The sequence below is a fragment of the Phalaenopsis equestris genome, unplaced genomic scaffold, assembly GCF_001263595.1.
Source record: "Phalaenopsis equestris unplaced genomic scaffold, ASM126359v1 Scaffold000002, whole genome shotgun sequence".
Lineage (NCBI taxonomy): Eukaryota > Viridiplantae > Streptophyta > Magnoliopsida > Asparagales > Orchidaceae > Phalaenopsis > Phalaenopsis equestris.
In genome coordinates this window covers 44,846,008-44,868,590 of record NW_018164444.1, presented here as the reverse complement: position 1 = coordinate 44,868,590, position 22,583 = coordinate 44,846,008, and positions in this window count along the sequence as shown.

The following is a 22,583-nucleotide window of genomic DNA, read 5'->3' as shown; positions in this document are numbered from 1 at the left end:
ATTTAGTAAAATATCAAACTTAAAGGTAGAAAGGAGAAAATTGAAGCATGTAAATTTAAAAATTTTTATTTATTGAGGTTGATTTTATTACAAAATTTTTGGACCCGGTCATAGACGTTTGGCTAAATAAATAACCCCAGATCAATCAAATTATTCAAATTTCAATTCAAGCAATGTCAAGTTGCATAGTATGTATTCAAGTATTGTTTGTTGATTGGCAACATGGGTCTTTCGCCTCAAAAATTCCCCAGCTGGTAGGCTCCTTCTGCGTAGACCTTTGCGTAGACCTTTTCTCCCAGCTGGTAGGCTCCTTCTGCGTAGACCTTTTCTACGACAAATGGTCCCTCCCATGTTGGCTCAAATTTTCTATCTATCTTGCGGCATGCAAGAATAGGCCTTTTGAGAATAAGCATGAGATCACCAGCATTAAAATATCCTTGGGCAGACCAATTAGTCATGACCTTATATCATCCTTGCTTGGTAAAGCTCCAGATGTTGTTGTGCTTCTAGTCATTTTCCTTCAAGACTTTCCAATTCTTCAAGTCTGAGTTTTGCACTTTCTTCTGATGTAAGTTGATTGGCGATAGTCACTTTAAGAGACGGTGCTTAAACCTCTAGCGGTAGTACGGCCTTGGACTCGTACACGAGCATGTAGGGTGTACACTGAGTGGGAGTCATGAACGTTGTCCGGTAGGCCCACAAGGCCTCTAACAGTTTGCTATGCCAATCTTTTTTTTTTTCATCTAGTGTGCTCTTCATAATCTATACCAGTATCTTGTTGAAGGCCTCCGCCAGGCCATTTCCCCTGGGTTAGTAGATCGTAGAGTATCTCCAGTTTATCCCGTGCCGCTTGATGAAATTGTTGATTTTTTTTCTCTTGAAAGTTGTCCCATTATTGAAAATTATTCTGTGTGAAACTCCAAAACGGTAGACGATTTGGCTTTTGAAAAGATGAAGGACATACTGTGTTGTAACCTCTCGTAATGGCACTGCCTCTACCCATTTAAAAAATTTATCTATGGCGACAAGTATAAATCTGTGTCCTTTAGAGGATGGAGGGTCTATCGGACCTATTATGTATGTTCCCTAACACTCAAATGGCCACAAAGCAACAGTTGGGTGTAGCACATTTGGAGATCGGTGCTAGTCCACGCCATGTACTTGGCACTATTGACATCTTCTGGTTGTACTCATGCAGTGGGACATCATTGCAGGTCAATAATATCCGAGCCTCTTGATCTTTATTTTCATCTTTGGCCTTGTTGGTGAGCGCCACACAATCTGATATGTACTTCTTTGACAATATTTTGTGCTTCTGCTTTGCTTAAACATTGTAGCCACATCTGCTTCAATGATCTTTTGTAGAGGACATCACCTACTAAAGCGTATGACATTGCCCTTCTTGTAATGTGATGCACTTCAGACTTGTCCTCTGGTAGCTTTCCAATTTGCAAATATTCTATTAATGGCTTACACCAATCTTCATTGATATCAGCAACCACAATATTTTTTTCTTCTTTTGCGAGCTTGTGTAGATTTTCAAAGTCGATTTTAGACAAAACATGTATTCCTTGTACCGTGATCTCAATGGAATGCTCTGGAGCTCATGCTAATTCTTTTGCAAGTTTTGTTAAAGGTCAGCATGGGCATTATCTCCCCGAGGAATCCAGTAGAGGAATCCAGTAGAAAGTCAGTAGAAAGTTACATTGGGAATCTACTCTAGCAGCTTCATGGTGTACCGATGGTATTCTGTTAACTTTGGTCAAAATCTTGTAATGTCCGGCGACTTGTTGAATGACGAGTTGAGAATAGCCATAGATGGAAATATCTGTCATATTCATTGAGTTTGCTAACTCCAACTCGGTAATTAGCTTTTCATACTCGACTTCATTTTTGGTGCATGGCTTTGTAAGGTGATAGGAGAATCTCAGCATGCCCTTATCTAGCGTGATGAAGATCAGACAAATTCCTACTTCGCCTGGTATAATTGTTCCCAATCCTTTATCTTTTCTGACTGACGAAGCTCCGTCAAAGTACATCTCTGAGCATTGCACACTAGAGATTTCCATTTATAGTACCTATTCATCTAGAAGTTTGTCATTAAGAGGGGAACTAGCTGGAAGTCGGTGTGCAATGAGAAAATCTACTAAAAGCTTTCCCTTGATAGCATGGAGGGGAACAAAAGTTATATCAAATTACAGGAGGGGAACAAAAGTTATATCAAATTGCAACAAAATCATTGATCATCTTGCTAGACTTATAGAGAGTGTTGTTCTGGTCATCAAATGTTGCAACGGATTAACTTTTGAAATTAGAGTTACCTTATGGGAAAGCATGTAATGCTTGAGCTTTTGAGTGGCAAAAATTAAAGCTAGAAAATGTTTCTCAATAGGCAGATGCCTTATCTTCATCGGTATTAGACGATGACTCAAGTAGTAGAGTGCCTTTTCCTTATCATCATCATTGACTTAGGCTAAGAGGGCTCCAAGAGACTCATCTAAGGCTGCAATATAAAGTATTAAAGGTTTTCCCGAGATGGGGCCGCCAAAATAGGAGGTTTCATTAGATATTTTTTAATGTCCTCAAAGGCCCGCTGACATCTCTCTTCCCAAACAAATTTGACATCATTTTTAACTAATGCCGAGAAGGGCTGACACCTACCTAAGAGATTAGAAATAAAACATCTCAGATAGACCGCCTTTCCTTGGAAGGAACATAGCTGTTTGAAGGTTTTAGGAGAAGGCATTTCTAAGATAGCTTTAATCTTATCCAGGTCAATCTCAATTCCTTGATGACCAACAACAAATCCTAGAAACTTTTTGGAGGTAATGCTGATGGTGCACTTTAAGGGATTCATCTTAAGATTATAATGTCATAATTGTTTGAACATGATCCTCAAATTGAGATCCTCAAATCGTACAAATGGTCTATTTTTTTTACTTTTGATGACCAAATCATCCACGTAGCATTCCACTTGGTTGTGAATGAGATCATAAAGAATCTTTATCATAGCTCGTTGGTATGTTGCTCCGGCGTTCGTTAACCCAAACGACATCGCTGTGTAATAGAAAATTTCAATTGGTGTTTTGAATGTTGTAAGTGTTGCATCTTCAGAAGCCATTTTTATTTGGTTGTATCTCAATGATCTGTCCATAAAAGGAGAAAATTTCATGAGCCAAAGCGATGTTCACCATCCTTTCTAGTATTGGTAATGAAAGTTCGTCCTTTGGACATGCTTTGTTCAAATCCCAGAAGTAACACAAACACGAATCTATCCATTTTTCTTCTTAACCAGCACAATGTTAGCTAACCATATGGGACTAACCATATGGGATATAGCTTTTCTCTTACAAAGTTAGCGTCTATTAACTTCTTTACCTTGATAATGACTTGCTGCACTATTTTAAGGCACATTCTTCTTGGACCTTGTTTTACTGGGGTCATATCTTTGTCCACCCCGAGTTTATGAACTGCAACTTCTACTAACAGTCCTGGCATTTCATCATAACTCCATGTGAAACAATCTTTGAATTTTGTTAACAATTTGATCAACTGTAAAGATTATTCATCTTTGAATAGAGAACTTATAAATGTAGGTCGGGGATGCTCTTCCATCCCGAGGTTAATTTCCTTCAATTCATCAACAATTGATTTGATGCCTTCCTTAAATTTTGGTGGAGCATCTTCTATTATCTGATTAGTAAAGTCATCCTCTCATCCTCCACATCAAGACCTCCACATCAAGACAATCCTCTTCTGATTCACTAGCAACAATCATGCAAAATTTTGAATCATCGACTGGTTTGACTGTACCAAATCCGAGACCCTCTTTTGAGTTGGTAGTTCGACTTTTAACATTCCATAATTTTTTAATAAGTTGTAATTTATCTTTTGACATTTATTTTGGCAAATGTCCCTATTGAATTAACTTTTGTACACAATGTGAAAAGTAACCAAAAGGTAATTCCAATTATTCATTAGGATCTTCATCCAAATTTACATGATTTTCAAGATTAGTAGAAGTAGAAGCACGATAAAACTTGATCGGCTTTGAACCAGCACTGCAGACTTCCTTGACCTCTAAACTCTTGACCTTTTGAGGGAGAATCGGAGTAAGTTCAGGGTGTTCACATAATGGTTTATCCGATCATTCATTGTCTCATATTCACTTTTCTCCACATCTTCTAAGGCGTATCTTTTAAGGATACTTTGTATTGAGATTTCTTCTATTTTGTCATCATTGTTTCATCTTCAGAATTGTCTTCATCATCAATGTTGATGGTCGGCCTAGTCCATTCAACGATTAAATTGGTTCTTCCTCGCTCACATCCCTGGTCTCGACCTCGGGTGCGCGAACTAAAAGAACACCCACCAGCTTATTACGAAAGAGTGGTGGAAGATCGCAGAAGCGAAGCTGAATGGTTTCCTCTTTGCGATTCTTCTAAATCTTCACTTTTAGTTGTCATAATTTTACGAGACAAGGCAGTTTTCTTTGGAGGCGCTTAGTAGGCGGCATCTTCTTGAATGCCAACTCCATGAACTGAAAATGGTTGTAAATCTCCCTTGATGAAATGTTCTTCTCCTTCCTATTAGTACTTAATGCACCAGTGTAGAGACGACTGAACCATGTTGTGATCGTGAATCCATGGTTGACCAGTAGAGTATTAAAAGAGGTCTCGGCGTCGATGATATGGAATTTAGCGGTTGTTAGTAATTCTACAACTTTCATAACTAATGTAATTGATCTGAAAACTCTCTCCCTTTTGGTTGAATCCTCTTAGCATCACTTTATTGGTCGTAAGCTTCTGAGCTTCAATTTCCAAATAGGTCAATGTCCGTAGACTCATCAAGTTGAGTGATGTTCCAGGTTCTACTAAAACTCTGGACAACACAAATCTACCTATGTTAACAAAGATATAGAGTGGATGATTATGGTCTTTGGTACCAAGCAGCAAGTCTTCATCTTTCAAGGCTATCCTAGGCTCTTCCTTCAAAGAGAAAACTTCATCCAAGGTTGTGTTGGCCAATTGGGCTAAGCAAATATCTGGGTCAGCAAAGCTGTAACCAGAGATTCTTTCATCTCTTTTAACATAATTAAAGTGTCATAGATGCTTAATTTGGTCGAAAACTTCCTAAGATGAGCTAGCACATCGCAATCCACTTTGTATGATCCTCCAATTTTCTCTTGGTTACGTGGTTCTTCTATTGGCGAAGGTAGAGGTAGCTCTTATCGAGTTACTATTTGCTTTCCTTTATCTACAGGAGCTATTCTTGGGGGTAATACTTTCGTACTTTCTAAGTTCACTTTTGTAATTTCTTCTTCTTGAGATGTCGTAGGAGAATCTTCTGGTGTTTCTTTTATGTCAAAAGGATCTAAGTTGATGGCAATTGGTGCACCGTGGCGCTCGAGAATTGGTTCCTCACTCCCGACGCTATTGTAACTGGTATTGTCGATGTCTTCTTCTATCTTTTTTAACGAGTTCATCGGACTTAAGTATGATTTGAGGATCAGTTTGGAAATTGAGATCGAAGTCAGATTGGTCATAATCGATTACGTTATCACCAGAAATAGTTAAAATGTAGCCAAAATCATAATCAATATATTCATAAGACCCCGGAGGAGCAAAAAGATAATCATACAAGGTCAGGGGTTCGAGGATTTTCTTCCCCAAATACGAGACAACTAATCTAACAGAAGCAGTCCCTATCCTACCCCCCATGCTATCAGTCCTCGTGGTGGTAATCTTCTTCTTCTTTTTCTTTAACGGTGATGACTCTTCTGACGAAATCTTCATTTAGGGCTTGGCAGGCTGAAGACTCTGAACGGAAGCTTTTCCTGATGCATTCCGAATCTGGTTTAGTTTTTCTTGAAAGATTTGTTCCAAACTATAATCCATTCGTCTTTTTCTGAATACAAGTCAATCGGAGAGATTTGCTCAGCCGAAATTATATTTATAGAACCTTTTTAAGGTTCTTTTAGATATTCTTTTGGGATCTTTATGTTTCCCTCTTTAAGGTTTTTCTCGAGCCAATCCTTAAAAAAAATATTCCTCTGTCCAAGCAATCTGTGATACAAGCAATAATTTGGTTGATCCTTCTTGTCGACCTCTTAGTGTTTTATTAGATCTGTTAATCTGAACTCAGACTTCTTCATCAGACTTCTAAACATTTTGGGTAAGGCTTCATCTTTGAAGGAATACACCACTTTCCTACATTCCTTAATGGACATTTTCTTATTGTCTGTTTGGTATGATCCTCCTTGAGGCGGTTGCTGGCCAGACTGACCATACTGTTGTGTTTGTGGTTGAGCATGCTGTGATGATGATTGATGAGAATTTTCTACATGTATCATCATTGGTTGCCTTCCTTTATAGACCATTGTCACTGTTCTGTACTTCTTTCCAAATACTTTGGTCGTCCTGGACTTCTTGGCCTTCTCATGAGAATCCATATGCTTGACTTCTTCTTGAAGATTGCTAGCCTTGCTGAGTAGCTTCTCGAAGGATTTAATGGTGAGTCCCTTGAGCATAAAAGCTGCTGGCCCATGGATGCTCTTGAGTAAAATCTCAATCGCATGATGTTCTTATAGCTGAGGTTCACATTTCATGCTAAGGTTTCTCCACCTCAAAATGTGGTCCACTAAAGTCTCGTTAGGCTTTTTCTTCTCTACTAAGAGATCTCCAATAGACACATGATGTTGTGCTCCGACAAATCTCTTTACGAACAATTGTTCTAGCTTGATGAACGTCTTGACTGATCTGTTGGGTAGTTCAGCATACCAATCAAAAGCGATCTTTGATAGGCTGCTGATAAACTATCAAAATAACAAAGCTTCATTTTCTCCAGTATTACCACAACTGGCTCGAAAATGCGCTATATGTTACCTAGGATTTCCAGTCCCATCAAATATCTTAAAGTTTGGTGAAACAAAACCCTTAGGGTAGGGTACGGCATCTAACTCTTCCGGGTAAGGTCTACCCTTTAAAATCATTGCACTGACGTTCGATTGGGCTAAGGCCTCCCGAAATTTCTTGACCATTTGCTTAAATTCTTTTTCTGACATGGCACTGGATGGAAAATCCTTCTTTTGTTGCTCATCTCAGTTTGCCAAGGTAACTTCCCTCCTTTCATCTTTGATATGTATAATCTCTAGTTGATTGACTTCTGGCGAGGCTAACTGTTAGGGTTGAGACTGTCCTTGAGCTGTGACCATGGTGGTCATGGCAGCAGCCATCTTTTTCATTTTTTTCTCTATTTAGCTGATTTGCTCATCCCTTAGGAAGACTGCCCTACGCAGCTCATCTACGGTGTTATCTTCAACGAGAGGTTGATCATAAAGCACAGATGTAGCGACTTTATTCTCAATGACATAGATATCCATGAAATCTTCCTCAAGGTAATCAATAAATTCAAAGTCTTCATCATCATCATCATTGGAAACTCCATGTTCTCGGGACAACTCAGAAATCTCGGCCCTGAGCGTTTCAACCATTTCTTCAATTCTTGATTCTTGTAGCATCTTGAGATCCAAAGGACTTTGCTGGACATCGTCCACTTGCTCATCCAGCTCGCTAGCAATTGCTGTGACAATGTCAAATACTTCAGACCCTTGCTTCATTCCATGATCTTGCTCTGTGGGCTTATTGGACCGTATCGGTATGGCGAACTTGGGTAGCCATACCTTTTTCTTTTACAGTGATGTCTTGAGACGGGGTTCAACAGAAACATCGGCATGTTGAAGAGAAGTATGCTCCCTATGGTGCAGATTGGATAAAATATTGGGTAACCTCTTCGTCTTTTCATTTGGAACTTTTAGAACATCATTGTTACCGATAATTTGTAAAATTCTCAGACCCAGACGCAAATTAACTGGTCGACATCTTGCGGGTCTAGTGACAGTAGAATTGGTAGCAACAATAGTGGTATCAACTCTACTTCCCAAGCAGAACCAGACGAGAATGCGAGCAGGCAATGCTTCAGTTGATTTCTGAGATCGTCTGGTAGATCTGACATCTCTTAGAATTTCTTTCTTCATATGAGGGGATACTGCACATCCCACTCATTTGAGTAACTCACCAACTGAACAACCTTCTTTGGCAGCTAGTCTCTGAAAACTGAACTGACTCGGGTGATATGATCAGGCTTCTTCCTCTCCCTACCATGTCCATGAGGTGATGGTAAAGTAGCGGTGATCTTCTGGATACTTTTGTACCCATTAGTATCCGTTAAGGGATGGAACCTACTCCCTTGTAGAAGTGGATAGGTCTCCAGTAATCCTGACTCATCCTGGTGAAGAACTTCATCAACAGGTACTTCCTTAGAAAATTGGGCTTTAGTAGCCCTTGGAACCTTTCGGCTGCGGTTTCTCCTTTGGGTTCGGGTTAACGATGCAGTCCTCGAACTTGATCTGATTTCAAATACTGGCGGCGGGACAACCAATCCTTTATTCGGGTCTTCAATGATTATAACTTCTTTTTCCTTAGCAGAAACAGGAACAACATGCTTGGTAGGTGTCACGGTGGTAGTAGTCTTGACCTTCTTGTAAGAAGGGAAGTCCTAAGGGCAGTTTAGATTAAATTTAACAGATGATTTCTGAAAAACTAGAGCGACGAGTTTCATTACGACGAACGGGGCTTTCTAGAGAATGACCTCAAGATCTTAAAATCCTGCTCCAAACTTGATGGTGGGAGTGACATTGCGGGCACTGCAGCTCGTCGGTAGGCTACAGGAAAAAGTGAGTGTTGGGAACGCCATTGCATTAGCTTCATAAAAAAGAAAGCTCTGGGGTTAGCTATGTTAGCTTTTTGGCCAATCCCTCGTAATCTTAGTGTGAGCACTAAAAATTAATAGAGGTCAATTTGTAGACCTGGTAAGTCTTTATTTAAATAGTGGAAATTTTAAAATTTAGTAAAAATAGTTTGAAAGTATAAAGGTTTAATTAAAATAAAGAAAATTAAAGAGCAAGCAACCCAAACCAATCTAATTTAATTTGCAAAATAGCAAATCAAACTCGGAAGGAAGAAGTAAAGTTTAGAACACAGAGTAGGACCAACCTTACAACGCACAACGCCTAGGCAGAACTAGTCCACCAACACACCTATTGGAAGTCCGGCCCCACACAAAGATTAAAAAGTTTTAATGGCCTCCTGAACCTTTCTGTTCAAAGGTGATTGAACAGACGGTCCTGAAATCTAAATGAGTTGACCGTACTTACCTAAGACAGAAATGGGTAAAACAAGCCAATGGAAGAAGGGTAATTTGGTTCATTATGGACATGAAAACATTAGCGACGTATGAAGATAATATTCCCTGATTAATATGGAGAGAGAAGTAATAGAGAGAAGTAATCCCCCAGCGGAGTCGCCAGAAGCTGTCGCACTATTTTGGTTGAGTTGCCCGTTGGAAGCTGTTGGCTACCGAAATCGAAACCCCGTCTAAATGAAAGAGCACTATACCTCAAACCCTGTATATCCCAAAAGATAAATACAAGACTTGAGGGTAAGGCTCGATCAAATAAACTAAGAATATATGACATTCATTTGGTCTGTGAGAACCATGTTTATTTATAACCCAACAAGTTCTCCCATTTAATACAGAGAATTAAATAGGGTTTATATTAAGCTGGGTTTGGAAAAACTTCCTATAAGGGCAAGCCCCTATAGTTAATTACATCTTAAATGACTGATACACAGAAAATATATGCATTTTTAGACCCATATTTTATACTCATTTTTTGTGATATTGCACTTTAATGAAAGGTATTTTGATATTTTCTTGCATGTTGTTGATTTTTAGGACTTGAAGCAAAAAGAAAGCAACAAAGATGGAATTTAGAGTCAAAATGATATTTTTTAAAAAATACTCAGCACTGACAGCGCCAACAGTGCAGTCCAATAGAATAGATAGTAAATTTTACTCAGCGCTGACGGTGCCAGGACAGCACTGATGGCGCCAATATCGGTTCAACCACTCATTCTAAAAGATTTGATTTATTTGGACACTTTTTGAAGAGATTTTGGAGGCACCTATTGGAGAACCGACTTGAGGCTCTATAAGGGGCCAAAATTGATCAGAAGAAGAGGACTTTTGGATTCTAATCAAATCTTCTTGACTTCTCATTGCCACAATTCATTCTCCTACACACCATATTCATTCCACAAACCATTAAGAATTCATTTTTCATATAGTTTAGAGTTTTCGTAGTGAGACGAAGTGTATGATATTAAGTGTGAATCTTTCTCTAAGAGCGTTGGAGAAGGGGAAAAGTGAGAGATTTCTTCTTCCTGCATTTACTAGGAAAGGCTATTGGGGATTTGCTTTGAGAAAGAGTTTCAGATAAGTGTTGTTTGTTTAATAGCATTGTATGAACTTTCTTTTATATAAGAAATATGTGTTTTGTTGTATCTTTCTCATGAAGTCTAAGTAGATTCCTTTATCTTTCTCCCTACTCTGAGATATGGTGAAATGAAGAGATAACATGGATGTGCCAATATTAAAATATAATGTAAATTATGATGATTTTTTAACTCCAAACTTAATTTACTTTTTGATATGACCAATTCAATTGTTAAAATGTATTGTGAAACATATGATCCGGGAAATGGAGTATGAGTTCTATAATAGAGTGAGGATCACATTTGATTCCATGAAGGAGAAATTCGTTCATGGAATTAAGTGCAAATAAATAGAGAAATATACTTTGTTGGGTGTAGAATTGGAGAATATTTAGGGTGACATACTAAAATCCCCAATTTCATCTTAGTGTTTAAAAATAAAACGAGAGTTAGCCTTTATGTGAAGGGAAGTGGGAACTCTGTAGTGGGAGTCAGTACCCTCCTAGCCTAGCCACGGATTTAGGGACAAAACCTAGGATTAGCCAATGATTTTCTATAACACTGTATCAGGGTAGAGAATTAAAACTACTCTTATTTTGGACAATACATATTATAAACATTTATCTTATCTCATTTCAGCACAACCTCATTGTAGTGAGAAAGATGCTTTTTCACATAAGAAATCTTCATTATATAAACTTAGTTTTATAGATTAGTAGTTACCATTTAAACTTTGCATTTCTATTTTGTAAATAGTTAAATAATTTAATTTTGATAATATCTTAAAATTTGAAATTAGTGACAGTGATTTCATTTTATTTTTTGTGAATTTCATAGTTAATTTATCATCTCAAATTTAAACATTCCCCGTAGGATCGATATTTGGGACTTAAATAGAAAGTCCATTATTACTTGATAACAATGTGTATACTTACGTAGTATCTCATTATTAATTGTCTATACTTATATAAATTTTACACAACTTTACTTTCTCGGGATCAAGTTTTTGGCATCATTGTCAGGGATTAAAATCTTCAAGTAGTGGTGTCATTTTGATAAATCCTTACATATAAAAAATATCAGGATCAAGTTTTTGGCATCGTTGCCGGGGAAGGTAACGGTTAAATTAAATAGATTTGGTAAATTAAGAAATTTAGAGATAATTATAAAAATAATAAAAAAAATTTTAAAAATCAAAAATCCAAAAAGAAATAAATTCCAATTTAAGTGTTTTTTTAAAGAATTTTAGTTTGCTTATTTAATTTGTATATGTGAAATATTGGATTTAAAAGTTTAGTACCTTACGATTCAGAATTAGAACGTATTATTAGAAAAATTCAAAAACAACAAAGGGAAATTAAAAATTTAAAAGAAATGGTGAATAAATTAAATAATCCAATAAATGCAAATCGAGAAAGAATTTTAAGAGATTATGCTAACCCGATAGCAGACGAACTTCACATGACTATTCAAAATCCTGATGTTGCTGCTAATTTATTTGAGCTTAAATCTATTATTATCCAAATGGTACAAAATAATTAGTTTGGAGGAACACCTACTGAAGATCCTAACTTACATCTTGTTAGTTTTCTTAAAATTTGTGCTAAGTTTAAATATGACGGAGTGTCTAATGATGTTGTTAGGCTTAGAATTTTTCCTTTTTCATTAAGGGATAAGGCTACAGCATGGTTAAATTCATTAGCACCTGGATCTATCAGAACTTGGGGAGAACTATCACAAAAATTCTTGGCTAAATATTTTCCACCCTCGAAACCGCTAAGCTTAGAAATGATATTACATCTTTTGGTCAGTTTGATGGGGAATTGATATATGAAGCCTCTGAAAGATTTAAAGATCTTCTCAGAAAATTTCCGCACCATGCTTTACCAGATTGGTTAATAATTCAAACATTTTACAATAGATTAGTAGGATCACTTAGATCTATTATAGATGCTGCTGCGGGTGGATCACTAATGTCAAAACCTTTTGATGAAGCATACCCTTTAATTTAAGAAATGACTAAAAACAATTTTCTATGGCCCTCTGAAAGGGTAAATCCTAAGAGAGTAGCTAGTTTCATGATTCTGATGCAATGTCTATTTTAGCATCTCAAATTATTGTTATTTCAAAAAAGATTGATCAAATAAGAGTGAATTATTCCCCAATAGCCTCAGTATTAGTGGAAAATTCATTAAGATAGATCATTGATACTCAATTATCTTATGAAACTTTAAATGCTATAAATAATCAAAATAACAATCTCTATTCTAACTATTATAACTATGGATGGAAAAATCACCCTAATTTTAGTTGGAATAATTATAACAATTTGGTGAATCCATTCAAAAATCCGAGAATCCATTCAAAAATCCGAACAAAAATCCGAACAATCAAGGAAATCTTAATTATCGACCTTATTATCCTCTTATATTTAACTCCAACCCTAACCCACTAGTTAAGGAGAAGATGTTGACGATGGAAGAAGTAATCTTGAATATGGGAAATCAAATACAGAATCTAGGGGTTGCTATTAGAAATATTGAAAATCAATTAGGACATATTTCTACTGCACTTAGTAACAAACCTTCTGAAATTCTTCCGAGTACTATGGAAGTTAATCCAAAAGATCAAAATAAGGAGAAAATGAAGCTATTCAATTATGAAGTGGAAAAGAAGTTGAAATAAGGATCCAAAGAGAAACAGAAGTTGATGAAGAGAAGGAAGAAATGGAAAGTGACCAAAATGAAAATGAAAAAACACAAGATCCTTTAGAAAAACCATTACCTTTGTTTCCTCAAAGACTGAAGCAGAAGAATAAAGATAAACAATTTACAAAATTTTTGGAAATCCTTAAGAAGTTAACAATAAATATTCCTTTTAATGAAGCTTTGGAACAAATGTCATGTTATGTGAAATTTATGAAGGATATACTAAACAAGAAAAGGAAGTTTACAGAACATGAGACCATTGCACTCAGTGAAGAGTGTAGTGTTATTATTCAGAAAAAGCTTCCTGAAAAATTAAAAGATCCTCGTAGTTTTACTATACTTTGTGCTATTGGTGAAAAGTTTTATGGAGAAGCTTTATGTGATTTAGGAGCGAGTATAAATCTTATGCCTTTATCAATGTTTAAACGTTTAGATTTGGGGGAGATTTCCCCTACTACTGTAACTCTTCAGTTAGTTGTAACTCTTCAGTTAGAACTCTTCAGTTAGTTGATCGATAAATAACTTATCCAAAAGGAGTTATAGAAGATGTACTAGTAAAAGTGGATAAATTTATTTTCCTTGTAGACTTCATAGTATTGGATATGGAGGATGATAAACAGATTATAAGAGATTCCTATAATTTTTTGGAGACCAATTCTTGCAAAAGGGAGAGTTGTGATAGATGTGCAAAATGGAGAATTAAAAATGAGAGTCAATGATCAAGAAGAAACATGATCAAGAAGTAAAGAGAATTAATAATGAGAGTTAATGATCAAGAAGTAACATTTAATATTACAAAAGCTATGAAATATCCAATAATATAAAAGAAGTAATATATTTTAGGATGGAAGTAATTGATTATCTGAGTAATGAGCAATTTAAAAATGAGTTTGAAGACAAATTGAAGCAAGGAGAATTTTTTGAGAATGAGGATCAAATAAAAGAAGAAGATTTGGATTATATTTTGGGCAAATTTGAAAATTTAGATTTGCTGGAAAACGATGAAAAAAATCTTATTCCTTCAAGTATTAAACCACCTGAACTTGAATTGAAAATATTACATGCCCTTTTAAAGTATGTATTTTTAAGAGAGTCATCTACATTGCTTGTTATTGTGTCTTCTGAGTTAACTGAAATTCAAGAACAAAAATTGATAGAGATGTTGAAAAAATATAAAAAGGCTTTGGGATGGACTTTAGCATATATTAAAAGAATTATTCCTTCAATTTGTATGCACAGAATATTATTAGATGAATAATATGAACCTAAAGCTGATCCTCAGAGGAGATTAAACCTAACAATGAAAGAAGTTGTTAAAAAAGTTATTTTAAAATGGTTAGATGCTGAAATTATATATCCTATTATATATCCTACTTTATATCCTACTTTAGATAGTGCTTGGGTAAGCCCAATTCATTGTATTCCAAAGAAAGGATGAGTGACTGTTGAAGAAAATGAGAAAAATGAATTAATACCAAAAAGATAAGTCAGTAGTTGACAAATTTGCATTGATTATAGAAAATTAAATATGGCCACCAGAAAAGATCACTTTCCTTTAACCTTTATAGACCAATTGTTAGATAAATTGGCTGGAAATAAATATTATTACTTTTTAGATAGATATACCGGTTATCACCAAATTCCAATTGCTTCAAAGGATAAAGAGAAAACAACATTTATAAGCCCATATGGAACATTTATTTTTTGTAGATTGCCTTTTGCCTTTTGGACTATGCAAGGACTATGCAATGCACCTGCACTATGCAATGCACCTGCAATATTTCAAAAATGCATGATGTCAATTTTTAGTAATTTTATAGAACATGGAATGGAAGTTTTTACGGATAATTTTTCTTTATTTGTGACTTCATTTGAGTTATGTTCAAATAATTTAGAAAAGTTTTGGAAGTATCTGAAAAAATCAACCTAGTATTAAATTTGGAAAAATATCAATTTATGGTCGCAGAAGGTAGTGTACTTGGGCATAAAATTTTTGAAAATGGCATGGAGGTAGATCGTGCAAAAATTCAAGTTATAGAAAAATTACCTCCTCCTACTAATGTTAAAGGGGTGAGAAGTTTTCTAGGACATGCTGGTTTTTACAGGCGCTACATAACAAAATTTTCAAGAATAACTAAGCCACTCTGCCAACTATTAGAAAAAGATACGAAATTTGATTTTGATGAGGAATACATAAAAGCATTTAATTTATTGTTATTAAAGAAAAAATTAATCACTGCTCCTATAATAGTACCACCTGATTTGGAGAAACCATTTGAAATAATGTGTGTGCTAGTGATTATGCTATTGGGGTTGTGTTAAGATAAAGGTACAATAAAGTTTTTAAGGTTATATATTTTGCTAGTAAGACTCTAAATGATGCTCAAATCAATTATATTATTACTAAAATAGAGCATACAGATCATTCTGCTATAAAATACTTAATGCAAAAGAAAGATGTTAAACCAAGATTAATTAGATGGATACTTCTATAACAAGAGTTTGACTTTACCGTAGTTGATAGAAAGGGAAATGATAATCAAATAGCTAATCATTTGTCTAAAATATAAATAGAAATATTAAGTAATTTTGAAAATGAAGTTTTGAAAAAATTCCCAGATGAATAGTTATATAGTATTGATGAAATGGATGTACCATGGTATGCTGATATAGTAAATTATATTGTAAGTGACATTCTACCACCTGATATTAAAAATCCACAATTAAAGAAATTTATATATGATTCAAAATACTATTTTTGGGATGACCCATATTTATATAAATAATTTAAAGATCTAATTATTAAAAGACGTGTGCCTTATGAGGAAACTCAACAGATAATTTATAGATGCCATGATTATGAATTTGGAGGACATTCTGGAACAAATAGAACTACATATAAGATTTTGCAAGCTGGATTTTACTGGCCTATTATTTTTAGATTTGTTAATGAATATATTAAAACATGTGATTGATGTCAATGTGTAGGAATTATTCTAGAACAAATGAAATGCCTCTAAATTACACATTGGAAGTTGAAATTTTTTATGCGTGGGGATTACATTTTATGGGACCATTTTATATATATATTACTTGTTGTTGATTATATGTCCAAATAGATTGAAGCTATTATTGTACCTAGATGTGAGCTCGGGGTGTTTCTAAATTTTTAATTAAAAAAAATTTTACAAGATATGGAATGCCAAACATAATTATTACTGATGGAGGATCTCATTTTAGGAGTATGAGAATAAAAAAATTGATTAAGAAATATGATATTATGCATAGATTATCCACTGCATATCATCCTCAGACTAGCGGTCTAGCAGAGATATCAAATCGTGAAATAAAACAAATTTTAGAAAAAACTATAAATCCTTATAAATTGGATTGGTCTGCTAGATTAGATACTGCATTATGGGCATACAAAACTGCTTATAAGACTTCTATAGGAATGTACCCATATAGATTGATTTTTGGAAAAACATGTCACTTACCAGTAGTATTAGAGCATAAAGCATTTTGGGTTATTAAGGAATTTATTTTTAATCTAAAAAATGCTAGTGAGAAAAGATTATTGCAACTCAATGAACTTGAAGAGATTAGAAATGAAACATATGATAATGCAAAAATTTATAAAGAGAAAATGAAAATATGACATGATCGAAAGATTATTAAGAATAAGTTTGAACCTGGACAAGAAGTTCTACTATATAATACAAGATTGAGATTATTTCCTGGAAAACTGAAATTCATATGGTTAGAACCATTTAAAGTGATTAATGTCTATCATTATGGAACTATTGTTATTAAAGACCCTAACACTGAAAAGATATTTAAAGTTAATGGGCATCATTTGAAACATTACTATGAAGGGCACATACCTAAATTTTAAGAGTTTTAATGTTAAGTCAACCCAACTAAAGAAATGGTATGTCGGGCTCACAACGATAAACCAAGCGCTTTGTGGGAGGCAACCCATACGTATATGTCTATGCATTACTATTTTGTTTGATAAGTGCTTTATATATTAGTAGATAATAATCCTACATAATTTAATATATTATAAATTAAGTCAAATATTTGTATTAGAGGAAAATTTGGAATTAAATTGAATAAAAAAAATGAAAGTTGCAATTTTTGGCCACTGGTTTCGATGGCGCTCAAGTAAACGGACTTCAGCGCCGACAGCGCCAACGACGCCGAGAGCAGTTTGACGGTTCAGGACGAATTTTGGCTGACTTTGGCAGGATTTCGCTCCGTAATAACTGTTGAGAGGTGTTTTTAAATTCTTAAAATTTGCCTTGGACGACTAGAAACTTCTATTTTTGAATTCCATGACTTCCAATCCAGAAATACTTCAAGGTATAGAGTTTTCAATAGAAGAAAGTTTATTAGTTTTGAAGCGCAGAGATTATACAACAAAGTTATTACAAAGAAGAGATTGATCAAGGAGAGAGTTTTTGTTAATCATGGATTGATCAATCCAAGTTCTCTGATTGATAAGATCATTGTGCAAAGTCGATGGGAAGATCTGTGCACACTACCACTGCGGTTTTTGTACCTGTAGTAAAGGAGTTTTATGCAAATTTACATGGAATTACCCAAGGATTTGTCTTCGTATGAGGTAAGGTTAAACCATTTACTCCTACAAGGATTAATGAGTTTTATATGATAGAAAACGTTCCAATCTGTCATTATACAAAATCCTACACGAGATTTGATGCAAGATGCCTATAATTTTCTGACAGATGAGAGTGATATGTGGGAGATACGAGATGAGGGATATGTTAGTTTCTCTGCTTCATCACTTAATCCAATTTCGAAGCAGTGGCATTTCTTTATTTCTAAAAAATTACTCCCTACTATGAAGATTAGTAGAGTCGCCAAAGAAAGTGTCATTTTAAATTACTGCAGTCAAATGGAAAAACCCATTGATATAGCATTTATCATATTTAAATATATTATGGGTATCATTATGACTTGGTCAATTAATGGACTTGGGCAACCTTCCATAATTTTTTTAATTTGAAGTCAATCTCAAGTGTCATATGAAAGTTGGGAAAAAGCTTTATTACCTTGGGAGCCCATGATCCCTATTGATGATAATTATGTTGTAAATGGAAATGAAGCATTATATGCTATCCTAGATCATTCTTCACAAGCTTTAACCCCATTGATGCCACCAACAGTTGAAAGTTCACTTGCTTTGGAGAAGAAATTGAAGAAAATTGAAAGAGAACTTCAGAGTATTATGAATGCAGTGGGAGATCTTAAATACCTTTTCGATCACCTAGATTGGAGAATGAAAGAGAATTTTGATCATACTGGAACTTTTGAAGCAGGATTAGTTCGGATGTTTAAGGAAAACAGATGGATCGAAGAAAATTTGACAGATCAATTCCCGTATTGATCCTTCTACAATTTGTACATTCATTACAAATCAATGGGAGATATTAGAGGAGGAGAGCATTGAGGATGAGGCAAAATAATTGAAGACTTTGGATTCTCTACTAGTTTAAAAATATTTATGTATTTAATTTTATTGTGTGGATTTGATTTGGTTTGGTTTGTTTTGCTTTAGAATTTTGAAATTTAAAATACTAAAAAACTTTGGAGTAAATTGAGAGGAAATTGAAAATTTGAAAAATTAAAATTTCGGTCCTTAGCGCCGACGGCGCCCTCGATTCGAGAGTAGCTTTTAACCCTTTGAAATTCACGATTTTCACTGTTAGACACCATTTTTACCCCTTAAGTTACCTTCAACCTTTGATTTTCGTACCTAGGGCTGGATTTTGGGATGATTTGAGGCGATTTTGAGGCAAAGGAACTTCAGTTTTCATCTTCTCTAGGTAAGAGCTACACTTTAAACTAAATTTTTTTTATTTTCACCAAGGATTTATCTAGTTTTGAATTTTTTGAGAAAATCCTTTGGTGAAGAACTCTTACTTAGTGGATTTATGTTTAAAACGTTTTACATTGTAATTTTCAGAATTTTGAAAATTTAATCAGATTTTTTACAAAATTTTTCTTAGATTTCATGTGGCCCCAAGAACGAGCAAAAGAAAAGTAGATTATGACGAGCAAAAATTTGTCAGCTTCAGGGCTAGTGCTTGATTTAATAGTCTACTTGAGCATAAAAAAGTAATTCTGGATCGTCGTTTTAAGAATCCGGGAATAGAAGTTGAACGATTAATTATTGCCTGGTAGTGAGAAAATTTCTATTGTTTTACTACTGATGCTTTTATTGGTATAGTTATGGAATTTTATGCCAACTTTTCGGAGGCTTGTGATGATTTTGTTTTTGTTTGTGGAAAAGGGGTGGAGTTTACTCCAAGAAAACTAAATGAGTTTTATCAGTTAGAAGATGTTTATGGACGCCGGTATAAATCATTTTTAGCTAAAAATGAGGCCTTAGATGAGGTTATTTCTTTTCTAACTAGTGAAAAGGAACTTGGAAAGTGAAGAATGGAGTTAAGGTAAACTTTCCTCTTGCTATGCTTAATGTAGTATCTAAGGCCTGACACTACTTCATTTCTGGAAGAATGATTCTGACAAACCATCATAGTGAGGTGACCAAGGATAGAGCCATTCTGAACTTCTGAATTCAACAAGTGATGGACATAAATGTAGGCTCTATTATTTATATGAACACTAGATCTATTGCTTTAGGAGAGACAACTGGTGGTTTGACACACCCTGCACTTATTTACATACTCTGTGAACAGGCAGGAGTTGATTTTAGACCTATGGAAGAGAGTATTGAGCCTCTGAGACCTATTGGGCATGCCAATATAAAGACATATGAATCTCATGTTGATTGGAGATCTAGAAGTAAGACCAGAGATATCTCATGCCCCTACTACTAGTGACCATACTAACCGAGAACTTTTAGACCAGATGATGATTCAGTTGGGAGATATCTTAAGAATGGATAGTAGGTTGCAAAACATGGATGTCAGAAATGCTCCCACAGATGATTTGATTCGGCAAAAGTTTGAATATGATCTGCTTATGATGATGCGTTGGTAAGATACATAAAGGGTGATCATTCAGTTCTGTTTCCTACTCACCCTATTTTTACTCCATATCAGTAGATGAATTTAGATGTAGAAGAAGAAGATGATGATGATGACGATGATGATGACTGACTGATGATCTTTATTTTAGTTTATGTTTGATTGTACTCTGTTATAGTGTTGCTTGTTTTATTATATTATTGAGACTATTTGTTAGATTGTCAGACTTCGTTTTATTGTTATGTTGTGTTGTGAACTGTAGTTTGTAAAACTATTTTCATTTCTGAAATTCAGTTTAGTTGTGTTGTTAATTTTAGTATTTTGTTAAATTTAGTATAATTAACTCTTTCTCAGCAAATTTTATATGTATTATGTGTAATTTAATGTTTTAAATCTTGTAGCTTTTTTTATTAGCACTATATTAGCACCTGCAATATTCAGTTAAAGTTTCAAAATCAGAACCTTCAACAAGTATGCCTTTTCTTTATTTATTTAATGTTTTTTCCCCCTTTATTTTTCAGTTCTTCATGCTAAATCTTTTAAAAAAATTTTAAATTTAACATAACCTTTGGTATTAGGGGTTAACTTTGGATAACTATATTTATGTTTCTAAAAATATAGTAAACTTAAGTAAAAAAATTTCAATAATAAAGTTTAATTCTAGAGATAAAGATATTTGGTAAAAGAGAATAAGACTATGTTTTTTTTATTTTAAGTAAGGAAATTTGTATTTTTTAAATATTAAAAATCTTAAAAGATTCATGTAAAAAGAAAAGAATTAAACTTTATGAAATCTTTAAGCTAATATAAATTTGTTGAGTGAAGAAATGTAAAAAGATTTTAACTTTAAGAAGACGATAGTGGAGTTCAAAATCATTAAAATCTATCCAGATATAGTAATCCTCACATAAAAAAGAAGTGATTGAAAATGAAGAAAGATAAGAAAAAGAAAAGAAAAGAAAAGAAAAGAAAAAGATGTGGGGAGAAGCTAGAGGAGATGCCTAATTAAAAATTAGCTTCACTTGAGTCAACTTAAAGAAGAACACTTGGCCACATTTTCTAAATATTTATTTGAATGTTAGCTTATTTACTAGTAAAATTTTATGAAGTTCTTTTTCATATGGATATTCTAAGTAACTTTAATATTACAATTTGTAATTTTTCTTGAAAAGAATAGAGAATCAGAAATATTTGACTTGATTGTTGAATATTCTTATATTTTTAGTATTAACTTGAGTTGTTTTGAATTTTTTTTAAGATATGTTATTATGTTTAATGGACTAAAGTATGGAAATCTAAAAGTTAAATTTTTTACCATCAGTCATATTTTTATGTAGTAGATGAGTTACTTGAGGACAAGTAACATGTAAGTTTGGGGGATTTTGATACACTAAAAATATATACATTTTTAAACCCATATTTTATACTCATTTTTGGAGATATTGCACTTTAATGAAAGGTATTTTGATGTTTTCTTGCAGGTTGTTGATTTTTAGGACTTGAAGCAAAAAGGATGTAATTTAAAGTCAAAATGGTGTTTTTGAAGAAATGCTCAGCGCCGACAGCGCCAAGGGCAGCGCCGACGGCGTAGACCAACATAACAGATAGTAAATTTTACTGAGCACCGATGGCACCAGGTCGGCGCCAGGATAGTGCTGACGGCACCAATGTCAGTTCAGCCACCGATTCTAGAAGATTCAACGTATTTATACTCTTTTTGAAGAGTGACGCTTTTTGAAGAGATTTTGGAGGCACCTATTGGAGAACCAACTTGAGGCTCTATATGGGGCTGAAATTGATAAAAAAAAAGGGGACTTTTGGACTCTAATCAAATCTTCTTGACTTCTCATTGCCACAATTCATTCTCCTACACACCATCATCATTCCACAAACAATTAGAAGTTCATTGTTCATATAATTTAGAGTTTTTGTAGTGATATTAAGTGTGAATCTTTCTCTAAGAGCGTTGGAGAAGGGGAAAAGTGAGAGATTTCTTCTTTCTACATTTCCTAGGAAAGGCTATAGAACTAGGAAAGGCTATAGAAGAGTTTCTTTGAGAAAGAGTTTCAGATAAATGTTGTTTATTTAATAGTGTTGTATGAACTTTCATTTATTTATGAAATTTGTGTTTTGTTGTGTCTTTCTCATGAAGTCTGAGTAGTTTCCTTTATCTTTCTCCCTACTCTGAGATATGGTGAAATGAAGAGATAACATGGATGTGCCAATATTAAAATAGAAAATAAATTGTGATTATTTTTCAACTTCGAACTTAATTTACTTTTTGATCTCGCCAATTAAATTGTTAAAATGTGTTGTGAAACATATGATCTGGGAAATAACGTATGAGTTCTACAACAGAGAGAGGATCACATTTGATACCATGAAGGAGAAATTTGATCATGGAATTAAGTGCAAATAAATAGAGAAATATACTTTGTTGGGTGTAGAACTGTTGGGTGTATAGGGTGACAGACTAAAATCCCCAATTCGGTCTTAGTGTTTAAAAACTAAAGCGAGAGTTA